Source organism: Tenrec ecaudatus, chromosome 7 (assembly GCF_050624435.1).
Source record: "Tenrec ecaudatus isolate mTenEca1 chromosome 7, mTenEca1.hap1, whole genome shotgun sequence".
Taxonomy (NCBI): domain Eukaryota; kingdom Metazoa; phylum Chordata; class Mammalia; order Afrosoricida; family Tenrecidae; genus Tenrec; species Tenrec ecaudatus.
Window position 1 is genome coordinate 84,225,091 of NC_134536.1, and position 22,524 is coordinate 84,247,614.

Sequence of the window (22,524 nt, forward strand, 5' to 3'; positions counted from 1 at the left end):
CATCCAACACTCGGTGCATCCTAAGCCCGGAGGCAGATGTGTCCTGACATTGATTCTTCATCCAGGCTGATCTTGGATGTGGAGACTACCTGTTTACTAAGGAGGAGTGCTAATGCCTCAAGAGAAATGTCAGAAGATATCACAAGTCTATTGGCTGTGTCCAACAGGACTTTGAACAGGTTCTAAGGCCACTTTTCTCCTGCCCCACCTGGTGCAGAGAAAAAGGTTCTAGCCATCTAAGCCCTTGGTTTGCTTCCAGCCAGGACCTTCCTGTAAAGCTGTGGTGGTTCTTGCTGTACTGGTAAGGGAGGGAGCACTACATATGTTTGAGGCTGAGATCTATCGTGTGTGTGTGTGTGTGTGTGTGTGTGTGTGTGTGTGTGTTTCCCTGGCCTGATACTGGTTTGGTACATATTAAAGTTTTCTCACAGAGGGTATTTTCAGTTGAGGAGGAGGTTTCTCAAAATTCCTTTGCTGGTGTCTGCTCATGCACAGCCTCTGGGCATCCCCAGTGCTGTGCTTTGAGTCACAGCCCACTGAGGGCCAGGCAGAAATGTGCATCTGGCTTGTGCGCGCTTGACCTGGACAGTGTCATTTCCCATAATGGACAGGAAGAGAACCAGATGAGTCAGTCACAGATTGCCCCAAAAGCAAGTTTCACAGGCTTACGTGGGCTTAGTTACCTGGCGTACTGTGTACCCCATCAGGGATTGTAAATTTCAAGAGACTTTAATTTGTAGGAAGGTGTGATGAGGTTGGAAGAGAAATAGATGTCTGCAATAGCTAAAATCAGAATCTTTGATGTAGTGGAAAATGTGAAATTGTTCCTTATACATTAGTGAGTAAGCACAAGAAAAACCCATGCTTACTTTGCTTCGTGGGTAATCCAACCGTGAGATTAGTGAAAGGAATCTTGTATTACCCATGGTAAGGAGCTGCTGCCCCTAGTCAACCATCACGCTGGAAAACTCCAGCCGCCATTTTTTGGGATGGTCATGTTCATAGAACCACCAGAATATGGAGCCCAGCCTGGTGGCATAGTAGAGGTTACACATTGGGCTGCGATCCGAAAGGTCAACAGTTCGAAACCACAAGCAGTCCCTTGGGGAAAAGACAAGGCTGTCTACTTCCATGAACAGTTACAGACATAGAAACTACCCTGTCTTATATGGTCAGTGTGAGTCAGTATTGACTTGCTTTGGTTATTTGGTTTTGGTGGTATAGTGGTTACAAGTTGGACTGCTAACCGCAAGGTGAGCCGTTCAAAACTACCAGCCACTCCTCAGGAGAAAGATAGGCTTTTTACGTCCGTGAAGCGTTCCAGCCTCAGAAACTGCGAGGGCAGCTCTCACCTGTCTTACAGGTCACTTTGAATTGCCATCAACTTGATGGGAGTGAGTTTGGTTTTGATTTGGTCAACAGAATAAGGTCAACAAAGGGCAAGATTACTGACTACTTAAGCAAATCATGAGTGAAAAATTTGATGTTCTTACTTTCTGTAAATTTACTGAAAATTCTATCTTTATGCCTTTAGTTAAATAAGCAATTCTCCCTCCTCCCCCCCCCCACTATCATGATCCCAATTCTACCTTACAAATCTGGCTAGACCAGAGGATGTACATTGGTACAGATAGCAACTGAAAACACAGGGAATCCAGGACAGATGACCCCTTCAGGACCAGTGGTGAGAGTGACAATACCTGGAGGGTGGAGAGAATGTGGGGTGGAAAGGGGGAACTGATTACAAGAATCTACGTATAGCCTCCTCCCTGGGGGAGGGACAGCAGAGAAGAAGGAGGGGGGAGACGTCAGTGTAATATATGACAAAATAATAATTTATGAATGATGAAGGGTTCATGAGGGAAGGGAAGTGGGGAGGGAGGGGGAAAATGAGCAGCTGTTATTAAGGGCTCAAGTAGAAGGCAAATATTTTGAGAATTATGATGGCAACAAATATACAGATGTTCTTGACAGAATGGATGTATGTATGGGCTGTGATAAGAATTGTATGAGCCCCAATAAAATGATTTTTTTTAAAAAAAACCTCAAAAACAAAAAAAGCAATTCTTCACCATTGAGGAAAGGTAAGGGAGGAAATCAAAAAGAGGAAAAAGAAGAAACCCTCTCTACCTAGCATCTCTGGGTGGTTAATAACTAGTTGGTGTTAGTTAACTCACCTGAGTGGGGTCAGGTGTTTTCTGGTTAATTGAAAAATTAAGGGGAAAATCATTTTTAAAGATAGATACAAACATAGCCTAAATAAAATTTTAAAGCTATGAATTAGTGTCCATTTGCTGATCTTGTAATCTGGGTCCAAGGCATTTTCTAGGAGTTTGAGACTTTTGACTGGATTTGTGTGTCATCTTTGATTCACACTATTGCACAATTTCCACTTTCCCAATTAAAGTGGAAGACTTTTAAGAACCTTGCAATGCAATCTGAGTGTACAGTTTTTCTGAGTGTTTTGTACTTTCCCTTAATGTTTCACAGTTGTCTTATTCATATTTAATTCAATAGCATATTTCCTCAGAGCATTGCTTCTTTCAAGTCTTCTCTTCCACTGCAGTTTCATCAGAATGACTTTATTTTCACACTGTGATCAAGTGCAGTTGGCATGAACGGTTTAAAGCTGTAGCTCCACTAGAGAGACAAGCCAGGCTCAAGGCTACCAGGCAGCCTCCAGCATTCATTTGACCCAAGCCCGTCTGTCAGGATATATCGTGGAAGCAGTGTAGGAACATGTTTAATCTACCAAGTCAATTAAGGTCAACCAGTTACTGTCTATGTACTATTGTAGATGTTCTGAACACACATTGGTTATACAATGCTGGGTGGGGTTGTTTGTGTTTCAGAAAGCAAATAATTAAAGGAGATGCCAAGTAGAACAAACTTGACTGCTGGCTGCAAAGTTGGTGGTTCAAACCTACCCAGCCTGAAAGCCCTATGAACACTTCTACTCTGCCCACACGAGGTTGCCCTGAGTCAGAGCAAATTCGGCAACAACTCACAACAACAAAAGGCAAGCACTCTTAAAGTGGTTTGAAGGATTCTGCCAAACCTGGGGCCCACCTAGGGGTATTAAGATCTGTAACAAGATCTAAGACACCTGAAGGAGGCTTATGGAGACATTTGCCTTCTTTGGAAAGTCCAGTAAACACAGTAATGAAGACACTTGTGAAATAGGTAGGCTTTGCTTTGAGAATCTTGCGCTTAAGACAACTGATTTCTGTTAAGATGGATTCTGATAAGGTCATTTTTGTTGTTTTTGGTTTTTATTTCAAATATATTCTGACACACCATTGAATGTGCCTAGAGCAGTTGTTCTCAACCTGTGGGTCGCGACCCCATTGGGGTCGAAGGACCCTCCCACAGGGGTCGCCCGATTCATAATAGTAGCAAAATGACAGTGATGAAGTAGCAAAAAAAATAGTTTTATGGTTGGGGGGGGGTCACCACAACACGCAGAAGTGTATTAAAGGGTCTCGGCATTAGGAAGGTTGAGACCGATCCTAGAGCTTAGTCCTTCCCGAGGGCGAGAAAGCAGGTGATTCTAGTTCTGTTCCAGCAAGAAACCAGCTGACTCAAAGACTGTGGCTTGGACGACTCTCTGATGTGATTTTCCGTTTAAATTCCTTCCTTATTTGAGATCCTCTCTCCCATAGTGAGGTGTTTTTGAGACCTTATCACAGAAGCTCTGAGGCCTGGCTTCTCTTGCCCTGGATACTACAGCCGTGGGCACAGGTGAGCCAACAGCTGGCACAGCTCGTACATGTAGCAAGAGATACAGCTAGATGTAGAACCCAGCCTTCGGTCTCCTCTTCCTCTTGTTTTACGTGTGGAGAGCTGTATCCGTGCGCGTGCGCGTGCGTGCCACCATTTGGCACTGTAGCCGTTTTTGGTGTATACTATATTCAGTGACAGCAATGGTATCTACCATCTTGTGCAACCATAGCTGCGAGCCACTTCCAACAGCTTTTTGAATTAGTCTACATGGGAACAGCCAACCCCTTAAACAATAAATAAATCCCCACTCCAACAATATCTGTATGTTTATCTAGTCTAGATATGTCACAAGTGGAATTATAAAATAATTGTCTGTTGTGTCTGTTTTCACACAGTGTAATTATTGAAAGGTTTATCCGTGTTTTTGCATGCGCTATAACTTCATTTTTCCTTATTGTTAAATAATAGTACATTGTATTTATATATCACATTGCCTGTTTATATCACTTATATTCATTGAGTAACTGCTGACTTATCTGCTGATAGGCGTGGGTTCTTTGCACCTTTTGGCCTCCAGAAACATTGCTGGTATACATGTATATGACTTTAGGGTATCTATATCAGAGTGGGTTATGTGGTAATTATCATATGATAATTGTATGTTTAAGTGTTTAAAGGACCATCAACTTCTCCAAAGCCTTTACCATTTTACATCCCACCAGCAAAGGATAATGGTTCTTCTTTGTCCACATTCTTGCCAACACTTGCTATTTTCTAGTTTCCTATAAGAGCCGTTCTGTTCGTGGTAGGTGCTATGGAATCACTTCTCACTCAAAGTGACCCTATTTATAATAGAATTAAATGTTCTTCAGTACTATACCGTCCTCACATTTGTTCTTACGTTTGAGCTCATTTTTTCTGCCACTGTATCAGTCAACAAAAACACCTCCCCACCATAACATTGATTCAGATTCACGTCAACCTTACAGACCAGAGTAGAACGACCTGTTTGGATTTCCTAAGCCGTAAATCTTTACAGGAGCGGAGAGCCTCATCATGCTTTGATGGAACAGCTGGTGGGTTTGAACTGACAATTTTATTGGCCCAAGGATTAATCCACTGCACCTGCAGTGTGTTCCTGTGGCTGTTATATTATCTGTCAACTTGAAAAGGCATGGAGTCTTGCCTGTCAATCAGGTTGCAGCTTGATGACCTTATTTGGAGGCCAGGCACACACTATTTGCTTCTCATTCCTGTTGACAAGCCACATGGATCTATTCTGGTGACAGCCAGAGTCTTGGAGCAGGCAGAGCCACGTGGAGACCCATGTCAGCACTAAGATGCTTCCACCACCCCTGGATTCAGAAGACTTTCCACCCACTAGCCTGTGACCTTCCTGCACTCAGCATCCTTGCATGTGTTACATAAGTCTAAAGAGGAATTTACAGACTGGTATTGGTCATATGGGCTAATATTTGGATTATGGACTCGATCTGGACTGAGCTGGAGTGTTTTCTTAATATACTATTGCTCTTTGGCATAAAGTACTTTATTAATCCCATATTAGAATGCCTGCATTTGTTTCTCTAGTCTACCTGGACTAACAGTTCCTTTTGGTGTCACCTGATACCATAATTCAAATTCATCAATTCTTCGTGGGTCTTCTTTTCTTAGTGCCCAACTTTCACATGCATATGAATGATCCTAGGGATATGAAGTAGAGTCTCACTGTGCTTTTGATTTGTGTTTCTCTAAAGAGTAATTGGCATTGAGTAATTTTCACCTGCTTTGGGCCATTTAATATCTTTTTTGGAGATATGTATATCCAATCCTTTGTTCTTAAATTTGGTTGTTAAGTCTTTGTTGTGGAGTTGTGGGAGTATTCTGCATATTAAACCCTTATCAGATATATGATGACCAAATAAACTGTTTCTTCATTTTCTTGATAAAGCACTTTGATGTACAAAATATTTTAATTTTGTATCTGTTTTGGTTTTTTGTGGCTCATGCTTTCGATACCATATCTAAGAATTCATTATCGAAACAAAGCCTTCGGTCTTTATCCTCATGTTTTCTTCTAAGAGTTTTATGGTTTTAGTTTCATTTAAGTTTCTTCATCCATTTTGAGTTAATTTTCATATGTGGTATAAGATATAGATCCACAAAAGGTCCCAGGACCTTTTATTAAAGATATTATCTTTACACCATTGGATAGACTTAGCGCCTCTGTCGAAAATCAGCTGGACATAGAAATATAGGTGTGTATCTGAGCTGTTTATTGACCTGTTTATCGCTATATAAATATCAGATTCTTTTATTACTGTAGATTTTTAGTACATTTTTAGGTGTTTAGAATCTTGGTTCTGTGCCCTTCAGGCTACTCAGGATCTTTTAGTGCTTTGATGTCATTTCAGGACTCTTAACATTTCCCTAATCTGAGTAAGCCTTACTTACTTGCCATAAAAAGATTGTGGCATGTGCACACGCTGAAATGACGATTCTCCGGTGGCACTGTGTGGTGGTGACAGCTGCTTACCTTGATACCATTGGTTCAAATTACCAGCCACTCTGTGGGTCACTATGAATTGGAATCAATTTGATGACAGTGTGTTGGTTTGTGGGTTTATGTTGTTTCAATGATAAACAACTCGCATATGTTTTCACACACTTAGATGTGAATTGTTTACTTGAATTTCAAAACTATGGAAATGGCATTTTAAGAGAGTTTTTTTGGCCCAAAACTAAGCAGTGCTAAATATTTGTTTTATTTAAAATGTTTTTACCCATTAAGAATAAATGTTAATTATCTTTCAAGAAACATTCCAATAATTGAATATCAAATTCTACATATTTTCCAGCTGCTAAGCAATATTCGTGTTTCTAGAAGATTGTTTCTTCAGCTGTTCAGCTATTTTTTATATTCAGATTTCAGGATTTCAAGCTTAAATTGATGGGTTCACTAACCCACATCACAAATTACGTGAATGGCTGAATGATCATTAAGCATTTCTCCCTCTTCCCTCCACCGACAATTTTTATTTCACTTGTCTAGGAGTCTTGGAAAGGGTGCTGATCCTGGAAGGGGGTGCCCCATCTCCAAGCCCCCCAAGTTGCCACTGTTGACTGTCAGTGGGAATGAAACCCAAGCCTCATCCACACATGTCCCCAGTGGCAGGCCAGTCCCTTTGTACCACAGGGGCTGGGAGTGAGATGGGTCCTGGCGGGTAGAGGGATCCTGACCACATTTGTCCCACCATGACCTGACTCCAGGGAAGGTGAAGCCTGGTGGTACTGCAGGCAGAGGCCACACCTGCCTGGTGCCTGGATCTTTCAAGATCCCTATCCCCACCCATGCTTGGCCCCACCACAGCCCACGAGGACGCACGGTGCCAGTGGGACCAGGGCACATGCCCTGTAGCCCGGTCAGATGCCCGAGAAGCATTTCTTGATCATGTTGACCATATTTTAAATAATGAAATAATCTTGAACACAGCAACGTCTCTAACTTGATTTGTGGTATAGTGAATTCCTCATTTATGTTTATTATTAAATCTCTTATGTTTAGATTTTTATTGAAAGCAGCATGATCAGTTAAAGACGATAAGGATGGAGCCCACAGGTTTAATCATCAACATTATATTTAGCTACACATGCATGATAGATGAAAATTCAAATCTTTTGACAAATAGATCAAAGTTCCCAAAAGTCATATACATGGAAGTATAGAAGTATTGTGTAAATTTTTGTGGAAATAAAGTTTACATTTTACACGTTATATCACGTTTGTACAAAGATGATAAATAAAATGTATTTAAGGTAGAATGTTCTGAACATGGGTTATACACTTCGTAGTAGACCCAAATTTTAAGATAAAGGGGCTTCAAAACTTTCATAGGAAAATTCCTCTTTTTCTTATTCCATCTTTCCGGACTGAAGCCACAGTCAGGAAAGCAATCAACACGTTGCATGCTGACTGCACAGTTGTTGTACAAGACCTCTTTGAAGTGCTGATGAGCAGGGGGTCACTCTGAAGACTAAGGTGCGCCTGGCCCCACCCCTGGCATCTTCAGTCGCCTCTTTCACGTGTGAAAGCTCCGCACTGAGGAAGGAAGACTGCAAGAGTGCGCGCATTTGGACTGCGGCTCTCACAAAGGCCATGGACAGCTCCACAGATGCCAGGACCAGCAAGTCTGTCGGGGAAGAAGTACAGCCAGAATGCTCCTTAGAAGCAAGGATGGCGAGACTTTTGTCTCACGTCATTAGGGCACATTATCAGGAGAGACCAGTCCCTGGACAAAGACATCGTACATGTTCAGTAAAGTTAGAGGGGCAGCAAGCAACAAGGAAGGCGCTCAACCAGATGGATGGATCCAGGAGCAGCAGCAATGGCTCAGACGTAGTGACAGGAGACGGCGCAGGACCAGGCAGTTTTGTTCTGTTGCACACAGGGTCCCTATGAGTCAGAACTAAATAACCATGCCATCTTCCCACAGCATTTCTGTAGCTCCTTCACGTGTGGATATGGAGCTCTGGGTGTGTAGTGTGTGTGCGGCCAGTGTGTTTAACTGCAGTTTAGACCCCCAGCTGCTCTGTGGGAGAAAGAGGAGCCTGTCTGCTTCCAGGAAGATTTAAAGTCTCAAAAACCCCAAAGGGTAGTTCTACTCTGACCTAAGGGATCACCATGAATTGGAATAACTTGATGGCAGTCAATGGGTGATGTGTGTGTCTATATAAAAAAGAGCTTCCATACACCAGCCTGTGAGATCACAAGGCGTCAAAAGGAGTCAGGTATCAGGTATCAGGCATCAGAGACCAAAAAGCATATATATATATATATATATATATATATATATATATATAATTGTGAATGAGGGGGAGTACAGAGTGGGGACCCAGGGCCCATCTGTAGGCAACTGGACACCCCTTACAGAATGGTCTCGGGGAGGAGACGAGCCAGTCAGGGTGCAATGTAGCAATGATGAAACATACAACTTTACTCTAGTTTTTGAATGCTTCCTCTCCCCCCGCCCCCGCCACCACACTATCATGTTCTCAATTCCACTTTACAAATCCAGCTGGACCAGAGGATGTACACTGGTACAGATAAGAACTAGAAACACAAGGAATCCAGGACAGATGAACCCCTCAGGACCAGTGGTGAGAGTGGTGATACCAGGAGGGTAGAAGGAAGGTGAGGGAGAAAGAGGGAACTGATTACAAGGATCTACATATAACCTCCTCCCTGGGGGATGGACAGCGGAGTAGTGGGTGAAGGGAGACGTCAAATGGTGTAAGATATGACAAAATATTTATAATTTATAAATTATCAAGGGTTCATGGGCAATGGGGGAGCGGAGAGGGAGGGGAAAAATGAGCTGATACCAAGGGGTCAAGTAAAAAGCAAATATTTTTGAGAATGATGGAAATAAATGTACAAAAATGCTTGACACAATGGATGGATGTATGGATTGTGATCAGAGTTGTACGAGCCCCCAATAATATGATTTTTTTTAAAGCTTCCAAAAAAGTTAGTGGGGGTGGGGGAAGTTAGTGGAAAAGGGAAATTAAAGATAATGGAATTTTCCATGAATATTTGAAGCCTCCCCTCATCTGGGTGTGCGTGCGTGTGTGTCTAAGTGTGTAAATAGAAATCACACACATATATACAAAAATATTGCTACTAAATTGTAGAAACCATTATAAATCATTTTATTGGGGACTCGGGGCTCTTACAGCTTTTATAACAATTCATACATCAATTGTGTCAAGCACATTTGTACCTATGTTGCTATCATTTTCAAATCATTTTCTTTCTACTTGAGTCCTTGGTATCAGCTCCTCTTTTTTCCCTTCCTCCCCCACCCTCTCACCTTGTGATCCCTTGATAAATTATAAATTATTATTATTATTATTATTTCATATCTTACATTGCCCGCTGTCTCCCTTCACCCACGTTTCTGTTCGGCTCCCTGGTGGGGGTGGGGGAGGGTGGGGAGGAGCACAGCTTATATGTCGATCGTTGTAATTGGTTCCCCATTTCTCACCTTCCCCTACCCTCATGGTATCACTGCTCCCATTACTGTTCCTGAGGGGTTTATCTGTCCTAGATTCTGTGTGTTGAAAGTTCCTATTTGTACCAGTGTACATGCTCCAGTCTAGCCGGATTGGTAAAGTATAACGCAGGTTATGATAGTTGGGGGGAGGGGGCGGCAGGGTGGACATTAAAGAACTAGAGGAATGTTGTGTGTTTTGTTGATGCTATACTGCACCTTGGCTGGCTCATCCCTTCCATGTGACCCTTTTATGAGGGGATGTGTTATTGTCTAGAGATGGGCTTTGGGTCACCACTCACACCCTCGTCATTCACAACAATATGATTGTTTGTTCTGGGTCTTCTGATGCCCGATACCTGATCCCGTGGACTCCCCGTGATGACACAGGCTAGTGTACTTCTTCCGTGTGGGCTTTGTTACTTACTTGCTAGATGGCCATTTGTTTAACGTCAAGCCTTTAAGACCCCATCAGCTGGGCACCATCAGCTTTCTTCACCACATTTGCTTATGCACCCATTCTGACTTCAGCTAGCCTATTGGGAAGGTGAGCATCGCTGCATGCCCGGTTATTAGAACAGAGTGTTCTCATGTTGACAGAGGACTTGAGTAGAGGCCCAATGTCCATCTGCTACCTTGATACTTAACATATTAATATATGTACATAGACCATATCTCTATCGTTATCTATCCATATATTTACATATATGCATGTCTATATTTATACCTCTATGAATGTCTTTTGCCTCCTAGTTATTTCATCAATTTCCTTTTACTTTCTTCTTATCTCACTATCATGTTCTACCTTCATTCAGCTCTCAGTAATTCCTCTGAGCTACATTGCATTTGATCAAACCTGACTAGGCATTATACACCCTCCTCGCCATCAATATTTAAATCTCTTGTTGCTCCCTTGCCCCTGGGTTTGTTGGCTTCCCCTTCCTTTTCCCCAACCCCTTCCCCTCTCCCCTGTCCCCCAGAACCATTGCTCCCATTGTTTTCTCCTTGGAATTGTTTATCTTGCCTATCTTATGTGGACAGACATGAAAAAAAAAAAGAAGGGAGGAAGAAAGGCCTGTCAGTAGTTCCAGGTCTGTCTCCTGACCCTTATGTCTGTTTTCCGATAGAGTCTGATGAGGTGCCAAGCTCTGCCTCCGAGTCTGAAGCCTGTTTCCGGATTCCTTGGGGACTTCATTGCTGCTTTGCATCCATATTGTGTTCCCTTCATGTTTTGCCCTGGTGCGGGGCAGTCAGACAGGGCACAATTCCTGCACTGTCTCCAGTGCTGTCTCCCCATAGTGCTGTGGGTCAGTGAGGGGATTTCATGTCTCACAGTGGGGCCAACCCTTCGGTCCTCTCTGTGTCTTGGCTGCTCCGGGGCCCTTGGGGATTAGTGAGCCAGGATGCTTCTCTCTCTCTCTCTCTCTCTCTCTCTCTCTCTCTCTCTCTCTCTCTCTCTCTCTCTCCCTTTTAATTTGCTCCCATGTTGTCTGCGCAGACCGCCACTGTCCCTGGACTGTGTCTTCAGTGCTGTCCTTTAGAGTACAATATTCTGGGGAGGGGATCAACGTAGCTTGGATTGGGGCCAGCCCTGCAGACCTCTCTGTGAAATCACTGCTTCATGCCAGTATGCTACCCTTGAAACTTGGCATATCAGGTTGACGTCTGATCCCTCTACTAAAAGCCATTATTCCCAAACAAACCATCAAAGTGTAAAGCTATTGTTTCTCAACATACTCTCCATATGTATGCCTGTGCACTTCAGAAAGCTGTGCTTCCGTCTCTCCAACCCTGCCAGGCAGAAGTCTGCAGCCTTTTATGTGTACACCACATCAAAAGGATCGTTTTGACATCCTTCTGGGACTCAAAACATGTTTCTTTGAAATCTTTCTTGAGATTGTGGAATGAAAAGCAGTCTGAAGGGGCAAGATCAGGTGGATGGGGTCAGGTTTCCCAGCCATCTCCTAGGACAGCCCTTGCTATCCTCAAAGAATGAACAGGTGCGTTGCTGGGAAGCGGGCAGCAACTTCCTCAGCATGACTGTTCCTGGCCTTTTTCTCACCAATGAAGCTTCCAATCGGGGGGAAAAATCTATCAAGATTGCCCCTTTGAGGCCAAAGATGTGAACGCTTTTAGACACAGGCACACGCTTTGAAGGCATGAACGCCTCCTCCAGGATCTAGGACTCGGGACCCTAATCTTAGGGACACCGGAGTCAGTTGGCCACTATGGACAACATTCTGTACCCTACTTGGGTGAGCACCGAGTGTGGCTCTGTGAGGTGCAATGATTGGTCTCTCCCTGTCCAGAGGAAAGAAGGGGGATGAAAATTGAAGATGCATGGAAACAATTCGTCCAGTGGATTCATAACCATGTGTGTCAGTTTCCACAGCCCTGCAACCAAAAGAGCTCAATGGTATGGTACCTGACTCCCACTACCAACTGCTCTTATGGGGGTCACGTTCAAGGGTCGTGGATGAATGTGAATGGAGACAAAGGTTAAACAAAACTCAAAATCATAAAAGGGACCAGGTGTATGCCTCTATTAGAAAATAATGGAACCCCTAGTATTATAGCTTATCGTCAACTTTTAGTTCTGGAAATAAACTCACCCCCCCCCCACCCCCTACCCTGTGGCTCCATTTTCAGCCAAACAGTAGACAGGTCTTTAAGAAGAACAATAATACTAGTGAGGTATACACACCTTAGAACAATCAACCATGTGCGATCCAAAGGGCGGCATGTACCCAGTGACAAAGGTAAGAGGAGGGCTTTGGAAAGAAGGATAAATGGAAATAGGAATCACAGAAAGGAAGCTGGATAAATGATGTCTCCTGGGAGAGATTACAGTCCATGAGATGGAATAAAAAGTGTATGAAGTGTTGAATGGATAATTGATCTCCATACCCTTCACCCAGTTTATAATTAAAGGCCAAATTACCTCCTTGATGATACCCAAAACAGCTGCCATTGCCTCTGAGCTGACCTCGCTGCCTTGAATTTAGCTGATCCAGCAAGCCCCACGAGTCACTGATGTGATAGGACCTTTTGCTATTAAGACATCTCAACAAGTCTAAGACAAGGGCGTTACTATTAAAAAAAATTTTACAGCCATCCACTGATCAGAGACATGTCTAAACACATTTTGTTTAGACTAAACTTGTCACAGAGTACATGAAAAGTGGTTTTGCCTGAAATATATTATGGAAGTAGGGCAGGTAGAAGTCTGAATTCTGCCCTGGATTCTCTCCAGGTTTTTGTCCTGAGCAACTGGGAGGACAAAGATGGAAGGGAAGCAGGTTGGGAAAGAGGGCAGTAATAAGAGTTCTAGTTCAACCATGTTGTGTTTAAAATGCATGGTATAATGACAAGAGAAGATGCTGAGGCGGTAATTGGATGTGGAAATAAGACAGCCAGCCAGGACAAGACAAACCAAGGGTTGGAATCTTCAGCACAGAGGTGACGTATGGAGCGTGAGAGTAGCTAGAGAAGAGGCGGCGTTGGAATAGTGAGCACTGCTATTTACAGAATGAGCAGAGGAAGAGGATCCAGCACCCTAGGAGGCTGGGAAGGAGAGAGCCAGGACCGGGTGATGTCACTGATAGCACCAGAAGTTACGTCCTAGAGCAAGTAGACACCGGCGCCAAATGAGGCTGAGCAGTCACCTAAGATGGGAACAACCTAAGCATGGGATTGGAAAAATGGTGGTCATTGGTCAGGTTGATAAAAGCCATTTCTCTGGTGTTGACACAAACATGCTTGGAACAGACTCGGTGATAAGCGCTGTCAGGCTCCACTCATCTCTGACAGGACACTTCTTGACCTCTCCTTGTTGCCTTGATGAGAGGAGGAAACGATCCTGGAGTTGGAACAGCATCTCTCCTCTGGAGACTGTGGGAATAAGCAGGTTGAGCCGGCAAGCTTAGCAGAAGTTCTGTTTCATCCCAAGCAAATGGTATCCATCTTCCCAGGGGGGACTTTTATGTACTGCTTTGTTACTGATGATGAATATCAGTCATTTTACTCCGTATCTCAGGCTAGTGATAGATGACTCACTCGGTGTGATCTCAAGACACCCTCCAGGTGAGGGGTGGTTTAAGAAAGAGGAAGTTAACTGTGTCTGGTTTCAGTATGAGGCCGGGACTTCTATCAGCCCTCACACGCATGGACAGGACACCGCGTAGGACAGAGACCCTGCTATCCCTTTCATCATTCAACATCCTCTTAAATGGTTCTCAGCAGGAGAAAGAAATGAATCTGGTAAATATTTATGCAGTTAACTTGCGGAATGGACCAGACAGGACTCCACACAGTCTACACACTAAGGCTAATTCCCAAAGGGCACTTTTCGCCAAATTCATCTTCACTGTGACTGTCCACTGCTTTTACAAGCCCAGACCGATTTCATGGTCCAAAAAAATCCCTTGAGCATAAGTCCTTGTTCTTTTCCACATGTTCCTCGGCCACAGAATTAATATTCTAAAGAAAGAAGAAGGGGTTCGGGTAGAAGAGTCGATGGAATAAGTAAAGGAATAGACTGAAGAGAGTTGGCATTTGATAATAGGATAAGTGTCGAGCCCTACAGTTTTATGTGATAGCTAGAGATCATCAACTTCACAAATAAAGAATATGGAAACTGAAACACAAAAGCAAAATGTAAAAAGTTCTTGAGGGTTTAATTTCTACAAGCTCAATCTTAGTCATTAATGGAATAACCAAAACAAAACTCACTGATCTCTAGTGGATTCCAACTCACAGAGCTGCTCCTGGGCCACTCGGAGACTGTAGAATACCCCAGAATTTGATGAAATTGTGACCTGCATCGTAGGTCTCAGAAAATGATAGATAATTCTTTTTCTGCCCCCCCCCATTGTTAAAAGTATGCTACATCTGCATTCCCATTCTGATGACTATATCAGCAAATGTGTCACTGGCTGCAATATAATATATTTAAGTGATTATTTTTATCATTTAGAGATTTTTGCTTGCTGGTTTTCTTCAAAAAGGGGGTCAGGAAGCAGTAGCCAAAGACAGTAATAGTGAGAGAACATAAACCATGTCCTAAGTGTCATTTGCAGGAACTAGGAATAATCATCTCGAGAAAAGACTTGGGGAAAAGGAGGAGGTCGAAAAATGTTTGTCCCCAACACGTGTGCAGGTGTTATCCTTGCCCTTCTTGCCCTGGAGGCGACCAAGGACCAGTGTTAGGGTGGGTTTTAAAGATGCACATTGACCCCAGAGACAACTGTCATTACATGTATGCAATAACAGTGTGTGCGTGTGTGTGTGTGTGTGTCTCTAGTTAGACTTGCTTAGCAGGTATAATACTTTCTCATTGGAGGTGTTCAATCAGCATTCACCATCTTCTACTCAACCCTTCCATAGCTGGTAGTACTAGCCACGCCCCACTATGCCTCTCAGCCTGTGATGCATGCATTGATTGATTGAGAATATAGGTTGCTCTTCATTACTATGTATTCAATGAAAAGAATTAGCTGGTAAAGGTCCAAAAAGAAGTGACTATTTCTCCCAAGCGGCTATTCGTTCCGGGGATACTTCTATAGAATATGTTATCTTTGAAATGCTCTTGTATTCCTGAAACTTTAGCATCTTTCTGGTCAGGCTTTCTCTCATAGCAAAAGATGAAAAGGTGTTGAATGTGGCCCAGGGCCAACAAACTCTGCCCTTGGGTTTCTCTCCTTCGTGTGAAGATCAGTTGCTTTAGTAGAAAACTTTGGAGCATAGAGTTTGTGGTGTGAGGAGTTCATCAGACCCAAAGAAAAGGTTGGTATGATCTGTTGTTATAATAGGCAAATCTTATATTACTCATTTGATGCTTTGTGTCCCAAATATTGACATTTTAAATCTAAAAATGAAGTATTTTAAAAACATACTTTGGTAGCTACAATCGGGAATCTTACCCTATCTTTCACTGTTCTTCTTGCAAAGTGGTCACAGTAGAATTGCCATAAACAAGGAAACCCTAAAACCTACTGCTGGTGAGTTGATTCCAGCTCACCATGACCCTGCAGGAGAGAGCGGAACTGCCCCAGGGTCTGTTGACGCTGTATGGAAGGAAGCAAGACTGCCGCATTGTCCTCCTCAGAGAGAGTAAGGGGTTTGAGCTGCCCGTGTGTTCAGTTAGCAGCAGAGAGCTTAACCACTGAAGCACCAGGGCGTCTCACCAACAGATTAAAGCACTGGAACACAGGAAGCAACACCAAGTCATTTCCAACTACTTTGGGAAACTCCTAAAAGTGGGTGTAGTGTGTGAGTCTTTAAAAATGAATCATATGTATTTGTTTGATGTATAGCTACTTAGTGATTCTAGTTCCTGCATTTTTATTTTCCTGGCTGTGTTTTGGCCCTTGCCATGTAGAAACTGCTAGTGGTCGCAGTCCCACTGGCACCACCAAGTTGTTAAGCTAGCTGTTGATAAATGCACTGTAAAGGGTGCTTGGAAAAAGAAACCACGAGATGAAAGCAGGAGGTGATTTTTTTTTAATTAAAATTTGCTTAGTTAGCAAGAGCCTGTGCTTGACTGCAGAGCTTCCCCATAGGGAGAAATTGAGCGACTCTCTCTCCAGCGGCTCCTTCCCCAAACCACAGTACATTAGACCTGTGTTCACCTCAGCGTTCTTTTTTTAAAAAATAATTTTACTGGGGGCTTGTACAACTCATCACAATCCATACATACATCCATTGTGTCAAGCACTTTTGTACTTTTATTGCCATCATCATTCTCAAAACCCACCAACCTGTGAGATGACAAGGCATCGAAGGGATCAAGGATCAGGCATCAAAGACAAAAAAAAAAAAATCATAGCATTGTGAGTGATGGGAAGTATAGAGTGGGAACCCGGGGCCCATCTGGGGAAAATTGGACATCCCCTTGCAGAAGGGCTGTGGGGAGGTGAGAACCAGTCAGAGTGCAGTGAAGCAACGATGGAAACAACAAATTTCCTCTAGTTCTTGAATGCTTCCTACCCCCCACTATCATGATCCCAATTCTGCCTTACATAACCGGCTCTACCGGGAGATGTACACTGGCACGGATAGGAACTTGAAATATGGGGAATCCAGGACAGATGAGCCCCTCAGGAACAGTGGTGAGAGTGGCGATATCAGAAGGGTGGAAGAAAGGTGAGGGAGAAAGGGGGAACAGATGACAAGGTCTACATGTAACCTCCTCCCTGGAGGATGGACAGCAGAGAACTGGGTGAGGAAGACGTTGGATGGTGTAAGATATGATAAAATAAGAATTATTTATAAATTATCAAGGGTTCAGCGGGAGGAGGGAATGGGGAAGGAGGGGAGAAATGAGGAGCTGATACCAAGGGCTCAAGTAGAAAGCAAGTGTTTTGAGAATGATGATGGCACCATATGTATGAATGTGCTGGACACAAGTGATGTATGTACGGATTGTAAAAAGAGTTGTATGAGCCCCTAATAAAATGATTTTTTTAAAAAAAAAACATTTGCTTTCGACTTGAGCCCTTGGTATCAGCTTCTCATTTTTCTCCTCCCTCCCCCACCTTTCCTCCTTCATGAATCCTTGATAACTTATAAATTATTATTATTTTTCATGTCTTATACTGACCAATGTCTCCCTTCACCAGCTTTCCTGTTGTCCACCCCCTTGGGAGGGGGTTGTCTGTAAATCATTGTGATCAGTTCCCCGCGCCTCAACATTTTTAAAGCTCTTTGTGACCAGCTCTGTTTCCTTACCCAGAGGGTGCACAATTCCACCGTGTCCACCTACAATCTACAAGCTTCACAGCCATGATTGAAATGCCCCCCCAGGATCAACCCTAACATTTGTGGGGCTCAGGACATGGGTACAATTGAACCCCACCTGCTTTTTTGTTTAAGCATTGACATGTTACACACCACCTCACAGTTCTACCTTTAGAATCCAGACTCTAATTTAGAATTTGCAGGCTGCTGGAAGTTCCAGAGTTGGCACATGGCGGAAAGGGGTGACCCAGTAACAGCCTGTGTCTTCTTCCAGCTCCTCCTCGCCACCACCCCAATCCATCTCACACATCCCGGTTGCTTGATACCCCTTTGCATAGTTGCCCCTTGGCCACCCTTGAGGCAATAGATTTCCACTGATGCTAGAAGCTCACTTGAGAACACCTGGGTGGGAGAGTCTGGGGCATAAAACTAGGGGGTCATGAGGCAAGATGAGGTCAAATGTTCCTTGGCTGGCTGAAGTCAGGCCTTTCTTGACCTGGTCTGCCGTAGTCTTGCCTCTGGAACCACTCGGTGAAACCTTCCTCCTGGCAGCAGGCCTTTTCTCCTTGCACAGAAGCATCACTCCTGTCTAGAAAGGTCAAAGAGCACTGGCACACTCTCTCAAAGGACATGACAAGGACAGGACCAGTTCCTGACGTGTTACTGTGTCTTCATCTTCTCTTCCCAGCTATGTTCCTGTCCATGCTGCATGCCCGTCCTCTGCACACCCTGAGATTGCCAACTGGAGCCCTGGATAACCAAACAGCCCCTCTTTAGAGTCTGTCTGCCACTCAGCGCATCTGTTGCCCTCCCCAGACCAGAACAGTGGCATGTGTGACCCAGAACCCCAGAGCCCCTGCCATCCACTGTCTGCTCACCTAGCCCCACTCGCTCTCTGAGCTGCTGGCCAGGACACAACCTCCCTGTGCGTCACGTCACGGTAGCCAGCTCCAGAAATGACCAGTGGCATCGGGAAGAAACGCATGGGAAATATCCCCTCCAGCCCCTTCCAGTAGAACTTCAACCCACTCTCCAAGAGCTTGTGTTTTTTACATCATCAAGACTTACGATTCAGATTTCCCTAAGTTGACAGAAAAATGTGAAATCTGTTTCTAACAGATGTTCCCCATGATCCCCTGAATGTAAACATGTTTGCAAGACGATAGTGAGACAACCTGTTTACACAAGGAAGTACTTAAAAAAAGCAAACAAAAAAGCATCACCCGCAGCAGTCATTATGATCAAAGTGCCGTCAATTATTAGGGTGTAAAGGGAACTGATGACTCAACTTAGCACCACCGCGGTCTCCAGATTTCAGTTTCGTAACCAGAGTTTCTTTTCAGGAATATTTTTCATTGACACACAAATCCGATTTTCTTTCTAAAATGTTTCTCGATTGTCGTCAAACCGAAATACCAGGATCCCTTCAAAAGATGACTCCGGTGTGCAGATGACGCTCAGATGAGGGCCATGCGACACGCGTTGCCGTGCAGAGCTGGGGGGTGCGCCCTGAATGGGGGGTGGCGGCGGTGCTGAGGGAGGGACAGGCTTGTGCTCAGAGAGCCCTGGCTCTCTGCTCCTTTGCCTCTCCAGTTAGTCAGAAGCAGTACAGAAACTCTCTGACTGTGTGGCGGGAGAAAATAACTTTCTGAATCAATCAAAGTATGATATTTTGATCCTTTCACCTGCCTGGGTGTTCTGGGCAAATGCATGTTCAAATCAGTGATTCATGAATCAAGATGCAAAGTAGGTTTCTGAGTGCCGGCTTTTAAACCCCTCGTGAAAATACAGCGTGGTATCAAAAAAGTACTGTTTGCGTCAACCACACCGGTTTTGGGGAAAGTAGCACCACTCTGCCCTTCAAGGCATTGTACAGTGGCCGTCTGTCCTGATTTGGGACGGACAGGGTAGAGAAAGAGAAGTGCCTACTGAAACCAACACAAAGCCTCTGTTACCAGAAGCTCATTTTGTAAAGGTTCATTCAAAACTCCATTAGGAGGTGTTTTCCCAAGTGATTGATTCTGGTACTTAAAGGATGATGAGGCCATTCCCTGTAGAATGTTCCCCTAATGATCCCCACTTGATTAGATGGAAGGGGCAGCCTAAGACAGGCCCTCCGTAACACCACTTCGGGGAAAAGAGGCCCATGTTTTACCCTGGGCTTGCAGTCCTGTCACGCCTCCCGAGTGCCCTCTGGGAAAGGGACGTTGCCCCGAGACTGGCCAAGACGAGGAGCACCGTGGTGGCGCCCAGACACGGGCTGACAGCAGGGCTCCAGCATAGACAAATGTAGGTCGCAGGGCTGTGTAGCAGGATTCACTTCCCTTTCAGAATACTTAAAAATCAGATTTTGAAGCACACACACAAACAAAATAATCTTTATTAAAATGAATGAGAAACTTCCAGTAAGGTTGCAGGTTATAAGATTTTTATACAATATATGAAAATTGATCATTGCTATATATCAGCCTTGAACACTGTTAAAAACAATTCCATGTACAGTCGCCTCAAAGAGAATAGAAAAACTAGATAAAATTGTGAGACTTGTACACTGAAAACTATAAGATCATGTTCAAAGAAAGCAAAGAAGATCTAAATAAATGGAAAGACACCCAACTGCTCATGGTTCAGAGAACTAAATTTTGTTCATAAGGCAGTATTACCCAAAAGGATTTATAGACTAAATACATTCCCTAGCAAGATTCCAATTGGGGTTTTTTGGTGTGTTTTTATTTTGTTTGGGGTTTTTTTTGGGGGGGGGTGTGCAGAAATTGAACAGCCAATCCTAAAATGTATATGTACACAAGGGACACGGATTAACTAATCTTAAAAAAAGACCAGCAAAGTCAGAGACCTCACTCCTCGTGATTTTTAAAACATATTACAAAGATGCAGTAATAAGACAGTATAGTAATAATACTGACTTAAGGGTAGATGAATATAGGTAATGGGAATCGAATTGAGGGTTTAAAAATAAACTCTTACATGTGTAGTAGGAATTTTTCATTGAGAGAGTCAGGATAATTCAATGGAGAAAGAATTGTCTTTTTAGTTAATGGTGCCTATGACATCTGGGTATCTACATTGCAAAACAATGGGCAGGAACTTCCACCTCATGAAATAGATGGATAGATAGATAGATAGATAGATAGATAGATAGATAGATAGATAGATAGATAGATAGATAGATAGATAGACAGACAGACAGACAGACAGATGAATCCTAGAACCAGGTATAAGAGCTTAAAAACATAAAACTCTTAGAAGAAAACATAGGAGTAAATTCCTATGACCTTGGGTTAGACAGTAGTTTCTTAGATATGGCACCAAAAGCACAAAAGACGGAAACACAGACAAACGTGGCTCCATAAAAATTAAAACCGTCTATGCTTCCAGGGACACCATGTAGAAAATGAAAGAAGATGAGAGAAAATATTTGCAAACCATCTATATGCTAAGGGATTTGGATCCAGAATAGAGAAATGTTACATTTCACCAATGAAAAGATAAATAGCCCAATTTTTAAAAAAAAGGATTTGAGTGGTCATTTCTCAAAAAAAAAGACATGAAAAGATGCCTAACAACATTATCATCCCCATATCTTCATATTACAAAATTTAGACTTTCTGTTACAGAACAAACTGCACTCGACTAGTACTTTGGGTTTGGGGCCAGGTCAGTGTGAGAGCAGAGCTAATCCCCTCCCACCACACCTCATTGCCCGTGTCGGAGAAGCCCCATCCACGCTGAACAGACAGCTGAGTGGGCTCCCGCTGAGAGTGCTGGACTACCATGAATCCCAAAGAAAAAAGAGAGGAAAGTTTGAAAGATGCACTGAGAGAAAATTAAAAGTAATTCAATTATTTGTAAAGAGTTATCGTTACCTTTACGGCAATTTTTTAATGTTCACCCTGCTGCAGGTGACAGACAGGGAAAGTAATGGGCAGAGAGAGGGACAGGCAGATCCAGGCCAACAAATTCAAGAGCAGCCCTAAGAACATCTGGACAGAGCTACCAGGTCCTGAGTGTTCTCAGAGTGACTGACTGCTCTGGTGAGTATACGTTTGACCAGACACCAGGGTAAGGTTGCTCCTGAAGCCAAAATAAGAAAAAGTCCTGTTTCATCCGCCAGAGACTAAAAGGACCCCGGAGATGGTCACCCTAGCACAATCCAGGGAGCAGGATCCAGGACAGCAGTCTGTCTGGGGACAAAAGGAACTCGTGTTGGAGTTTATTTATAGCAGGAGATTTTAATGGAGATTCAGAGAGGGTGCCTCCTGGGGCCTTGAACCGGAGCAGTGGTATATAAATGTTTTGTATGTATGCAGTTTTTCTCTAGGGAGAGTCACTAGGCTCTTAAAAGATCTCTAGATTGTACATTGTCATTATTTTCATGTCTCACACCAACCGCTGTCTCCCTTCCCCCATGTTTCTGTTGTTCTTCCCCCTGGAGAGGGGTGTATGGTTATGTGTCCATCATTGTAATCGGTTCCCCCTTTCTCCCTTCCCCTGCCCCTCTTCCCCCTACCCGTCTGGTATCACTATTCCTACTCCTGTCCCTGGATTCTGTGTGTCATGAGCTCCCATCTCTTATCTATCTATAGCTGCGTACATGTTCCGGTCTAGTCTGAATTGAGAAGCAGCAGCACTGGGGTCATGGTAGTGGGGGGTGAGGCACCGTCAAGGAACCAGAAGAATAGAGTGTGTTTGTCAATACTTTACTGCACCCTGATTGACTCATCCCTTCCCTGCGACCCCTCTGTGGGATATTGTTCCATCTACAGATGGGCTTTGGATCTCTGTTCCAACACCCCTCATTTTCAAAAATATGTTTTTGTTTGTTTGTTATATGTCTGCTGATGCCTATTACTCAGTCCCTATGGCGCCGGGGGGAAGAGGAGGGGGAAGAGGAGCTGATACCAAGGGCTCAATAGAAAGTAAATGTCTACAAAAGAATGAAGGCGACATATGTACAAACATGCCTGATGCAAGCGATATATGGATTGTAACAAGA

At 43.6% G+C, this 22,524-nt stretch overlaps 1 protein-coding gene across 1 annotated transcript in view; it reads left to right on the top strand.

Annotated features, from left to right (window-relative positions):
* Window positions 1-22,524, top strand: part of BACH2 (BACH transcriptional regulator 2) — a 436,126-nt gene that overhangs the window by 203,142 nt on the left and 210,460 nt on the right. The window lies entirely within an intron of this gene.